Source organism: Lytechinus pictus, chromosome 19 (genome assembly GCF_037042905.1).
Source record: "Lytechinus pictus isolate F3 Inbred chromosome 19, Lp3.0, whole genome shotgun sequence".
In the NCBI taxonomy this organism is placed as follows: Eukaryota; Metazoa; Echinodermata; class Echinoidea; order Temnopleuroida; family Toxopneustidae; genus Lytechinus; species Lytechinus pictus.
The window spans coordinates 15722863-15728869 of NC_087263.1; positions in this window are offsets into that span (position 1 = coordinate 15722863).

The window sequence follows — 6007 nt, forward strand, 5'->3', positions numbered from 1 at the left end:
CCTAACTTTGCACGTTCAGCATGTTCAGAATTATGCAGTGCATGTGCTGCAACTGCAAATGCTTTCTGTTGTAAACGTTTTCATACAATGAGAATGAGCAATGAGTTTATTTAATTATATTTTCTTTTATGGTTTTGTATTCATCTGATTCCATTCAGTGCGTTTGTTTAAGGCATGCAGAAGTGTTCGGTTGTGAGTGTATTGGTGAAATAATGAGAAACATTTTTTTTTTTGCGTGTTTTGTTATTTTGGTATCAGACTGTCTCGAGGGGAATGGTTTACTATGAAATTTTGCCGTACAGCCCCCCCCCTCCCCTTCCTCCGCATTACTTCCCAAACTTTTTTTTTCGGGTTTTTTTTTTCGATTCGTTAATTTTCAATAAACGGGCAATAACCTCAAGGTGGAGATGCCGCGGCCGAGTGGTCTAAGGCGTTTGTTTGGAGATGCGAGGATCGGGGGTTCGATTTCCGACACGGCACTTATATGCCCTTGAGCAAAGAATTTTATCCACATTGCTCAATGTTTTATCGTACATCAAATAAATAAAAAAAAACGCTGTATGCATTATGAAGACCAATGTGTGGACTTGTTTAAAAAAAAACTCGAAATGCCAATTTGCTCCCTAAATTATGCAATTGTACCCTAAAATTATGGTACCATTGGGGACAGTGACGTACAAAAATCTTCTTCCAAGCAATACAAAATAATAATTGATTGGTTGATTGATTGATTGATTGATTGATTGATTGATCGATTGATTTATTTATTTATTAAATAAAAAAAATAAAGAAAAGCCCCCCCCCCCCCCCCTGGAGAAAATGGGTCTAAGAGCCCACAATTTCCCACCTTTAAAGTTTAATCTACGAGTCGGAGTGATAGAATAATTGATTAATATTCATCCTAACACTGGATACGCCATGCACGCGGTAGTTGTAAAGGGATATCTCAAACGATGGGCGGGGGAATATTTAACCTAGAATTACGAGCTACGGGGATTATTCATGTAATTCGTTCGGATTACCTTAAAGAGTTGGGGTGCGTTAATGATGATTTGGAGGCAAAATTTATATTTATGCCAGAAACCGTTCTCGTTATGGTTGTGTGCCAGGAAGACGGAAGAAGCTAGTCTGCTGTACAAACCCTTCATTAGAGTAAAGGGTCTGAATTGCAGCCTACCCATGCCTTATGTACTGAAGGCCTGAATTGAAACAGCAAGTTATGTATGTGCTAGTCTTTGCGTGGAGACACACTTGTTGATCAAAGTTTCAATTAGGGTCTGTGCCTGCAGACTAGGAAGGAAGCCGTAGTAAGGCAACAGTCCCACCGGCGAACCGATTCAAGACCGAGCAAAGATATTACTTTATTTTTAATGTCGAATCATCGATCGGTTTGGATTTACTTTCGTTGGTGAGACTTACATTAAAGTCTACAATAGCTTGTCGAAAATGACGGAATGAAAGCGTGAGTGATCATCATGTTAGTCATTATGATTATTTCTAATCACTATTTGATTCGAACGCGGTCTTTTCTGAATATATCAATATACTAATGGACATGATTAGGATAATTGCAGTCATCTAACGCCGTTTTAATTTTTTTTAATAGTGTATTATGAAGCAGGTGCGGATACGGGCGAGGGCCAAAAGGGCACAAATCCACCTACCCTTTTTATAGACAATTGTAAAAAAAAAAAGATGTCTGACCCCCACCCGGTAAATCCTGGGGAGCGTTTCATGAAAGGACTTGTCGGACGTTTTATCCGACAAGTCCTATTTTATCCGACAGTTACCATAGTAACAGTACCTCTTAGCCAATCAACATCAGAGAAAGATGTCAGATCTGACAACTTGTCGGATGAAAATGTTGATGAAACACTCCCCAGAATCCACCCCTGAATGAAGGAAAGTAGATAGGTCGTTCCACGTTTCCAGGGCGTATGTGGATGCCTTCTTTTGCAGTAAAAATCGTATGAATTCATATTTGTAATTATTATTTCATAACTTTCGGTGAAATATGTTGAAGGACGGAATGCTCTTTAGAATATAGCCCTGCCTACGTATGTGGTAAAATATTTAAAGGGCAATACAACCTTTAATAAGTGTTAATATACCTTGCTCATTTTGAATAAATTACTCTAATCATGTATTCATGCTGGTACAATATTTATGTTTCCTTAACATCATCGTGCTGGGGGGACTTAATCGATGGTTTTAATGATTCTATAGGTCAAGGTGTAGTATTATCATCACTGGTCATTGACCAGCGTGGCATACTATGATAGACCTAGAAGAAAACCGCAGGAATCATCATTTTCTTCTTCATTTCCTTTCTTTTGCTTTGAGTCACGGTATTACAAACAGTGTCGCCAGGTATTGCGATAATATTCCTCCCTTTCGCTCTTGAGTCCCGCAATTCCCATATCCTCTTTCCGTAAACTTATCCAAGTTCAAGGACACGTAACAGCCAGTTTCTTCATACCTCTGAAGAAAATATGTCAAACTTTTCACCTAAAATGTACGATAATTTGCAAAATTCTCTCCATACCATTTTGATGCGTCAAATAATGGTAAGTTGTGTGCGAGGGTGGGTGGCCGTGTGTGTGTGCTCAAGGGTGTGTGAGGGTGTGTGTGTGTGTGTGTGTGTGTGTATTTGATTTTTTGAGACGTGTATCAATCTGATATCATTATTATATCTGGGACCGACAATTTAACGTCACCATCCGAAAGACGTGACCAGGATTTGAACCTCGATCCTCTGCATCAGTTTGTATAACGTCCCATGCACATAGCTTCGATTGCGCAACGCCCAGTTGAATTCTCCCCGCATTATTTATGCAGTTGTTTTACGTGTTGCAAATGTCTCATTTTCAATTGATCTACGGCCATCGTATGTTGCCCCTAGCGTGATCGTATCCTGCTAATAATACGCCATTCCTAGGGTGGCAAACGATGATCATGCGATTTTCGAACGGATTCGCGGTCGTCGAAGGGTCTCCGATTTTGTTTAGCGCGGAGTCATACAAATTTTCGAAATCGCAAGATCGTAACCAATAAGCACATCGTAGGGGAATCGTGTCATCAGCGCAGGGCCATCTTACAATGCATAGGCATCTTATGATCTCCTTACGAAAAACGTGCATTATAACTACAATCAATAGGGCCATCTTAGAATGTTCGGGCTTACGAGCAACGTAAAATGTAGGTACGAGCTCTTTAATGCTTTGTCTTTGGCCAGCTATGGAGCCTGAAACATGAAATTATAAGATGGTCGTTAAGAATGTAAACAGTAATAATGTATTTCATAGCTCCATTGCCCCCAGCGATGCCCCTTAAAAACCGCAGACTCCACGGTACCACGATCGTAACACGATTAAGCTAGACATTAACACGAGTTAACATGACATTTAGTATGTGTGAAAGTGACAGATTGATGCCGGTGCAATTATATTGTTCTCAACCCTATCAGTACTAGACCTTGTAAACTCCATTGACTTCTTGCACATCTACATGCCTAATCTACTGAATCTCCCCAGTACCCCGGCAGCTGGAGAATAAAAAAAAAACATATAGGGCCTATAATTAATATCACTGTGTTTGATTTGTGTTTTTAATATTTGCACACACAAATATGAATAAACAAATGCCCCTACTGGAAAGAGTACAGTGTCCCACAGTGTGTTCACTGTGTGGAATACACTGATGTGAAATCACCTTCACACTGTAAAATTTGAACCTTTCAACGGTGTGAATCACATATTCACATTAGTCAACCATGTGAACACGCGGAGTTTCTCAACTGGAAAAAACAGCGTCCCACAGTGTGTTCACAGTGTGAAGCACATTGTAAAATCACCTTCACACTGTTAAACTTGAGCATTGTGACTCAACAGTGTGAATCGCATATCCACATAGTCGACCGACCATGTGAACACGCTGTGAACAGTAACACTGTCGAGGTATCCACAGTGTGAAAATATATTCACACTGTTGACTTTGATCAATTTAACAGTGTGAATAATATTTTCACATAGTCCATTACATGAACACACTGTGCTCACACTGTGTTCTTTCCAGAAGGGTGAATTGAAAAGGAAAATAATTTGTTTTCCTGTTTCATTTCTAAATATACATATTTTTTTATTCTAAGCAGTGAAACTTGGAATTTTACCATACAACACTGTAGAACATGTAGAAAATGTGAAGGGACGATTTGATGTGTGAGAGGGAGCGAGTCGACCGAGCAAATCAATTTGTTATTTTCACCTGTGAAATTCAGTATTTAGGGGTTTTGTCATTTTTAACTTGTTAACGGGTATAGACAAGGGCCGCGTCCGGGGGGGGGGGGTGGGTGGCAGTGATGTCTATTTACATTAATGTACAGATCAATGAGCGCAAGATGAGTAATATATGACGTCATTATTTTTTTTTCTAAATAGAACAATAGGTGTATGATTTCGTTTATATCTGGCCAGCAATTCTTCTTTTAATACTTATCTCTCTTCTTTTTCACCTTTTCTTCCCTTTTAATCCTCTTTTTTTTTTTTTTACTACTTGAAAATGAATAGGGGTACGTCGCCCCCCCCCCCTGTGGCTTCAACGCTGTGTATTGAATATGGTGATTTTTGCAGGTATATCCCGTTTCTGAATATCTTGGGTATATGCCATTTGCCTATTGAAATATGACGCCCGTGTGGATATCAGTTTTCATTTCTATTTTCGTATTCTCTAACACAGACGAGATAGAGTCGTGCCTGTACCATACATACTGTAAAAGACCATGGAGCTACCTGTTGATAGCTCCATGAAAAGACATACGTAAATTGAAGAACAAGGTCATGTGCAACAATGAATGTTGATTGAGCACTTTTGCCCTCGAATTCCAGCCAATTTTTATTTACTTTTTATGTATTCTCCCTCTCTCTCTCCTATTTCTTCCGTCAGTCCGTCTAATCACTATTTCGTCTCATAACCAGGTGGTCTAATATCCATTTCATTTTCATTCATTTTGCACAATGAACACTTCATCCAATTAGACCAAGTGGTACATGGACTAAATTAAATGGCTATATTGAACCAACTGGTTATTAGACGAAATGGTGAGTGGACGAATTGGAAATTAGACCATGTGGACAGTGGACCAACTGATGGACGACCAAATGATAGTAGACGAGTTGGCAATTGGACGAATTGGCATTAGACGAATTGGAAATAAGCCCTTACCCCCCCCCCCCTCCTTACCTTCCAACTCCTCTGTAATAGAAATTTAAATGCCGAGAAGCAGGTGGCGCGTCACGAGGTTGAGCACGATATGGTGTTAATTTTGAGCACCATCTGTAACATAACTGTTCAGGTATTGAGGATTGGTGTTAAAAGCAGGTGCTGCTAATCCAATGTAAATTAGCACCTGAACTCAACTGGCAAGTTATCCATAATTATCTTATTGTACACTTCTAGAAATCTTCTAGATTTATATACGAACTGGATATATCTTAAACATGTATTTCCCCCGTTTTATTTCCTTTTCTATCAATTTCCCAAAGCATCACTTCATCCCCTCTTTCGAGCCCCTCTCTTTCTTCGTCTGTCTCTCCATCCCACCCCCCTCCCTACCCTTCTTCCAACTGCACTGATGGGGTGATGGGAAGGGACTCTGCTGCTTGAAATTTGCACACCAGTTTCAAATAATAATGTTAATTTGGAATTAGATTATGCCTGGCTTGCTTTCTTCGCTCTCTCGCAAGTTTCCAATAAAACAAAAGAAAAACAGCGGACCGTATGTCGGCCGTCTCATTTAAAATAAAAGATATTTATATGTTGTTATTTACTCGGCTGATTATTAATATCATTTTCATATTTTGGGGGTAAGATGGGGGGACTCTCTCGCCCCCCCCCCCCCCTTCCGCCCATTTTCTCTCTTTTAACTCTATTTCTTTTCCTCTCTATGTTTTAGTCCGGCTATGATTCGCCTTCCTTTCTTGGTCTTTTGGATTCATTCATAGCCAGACTC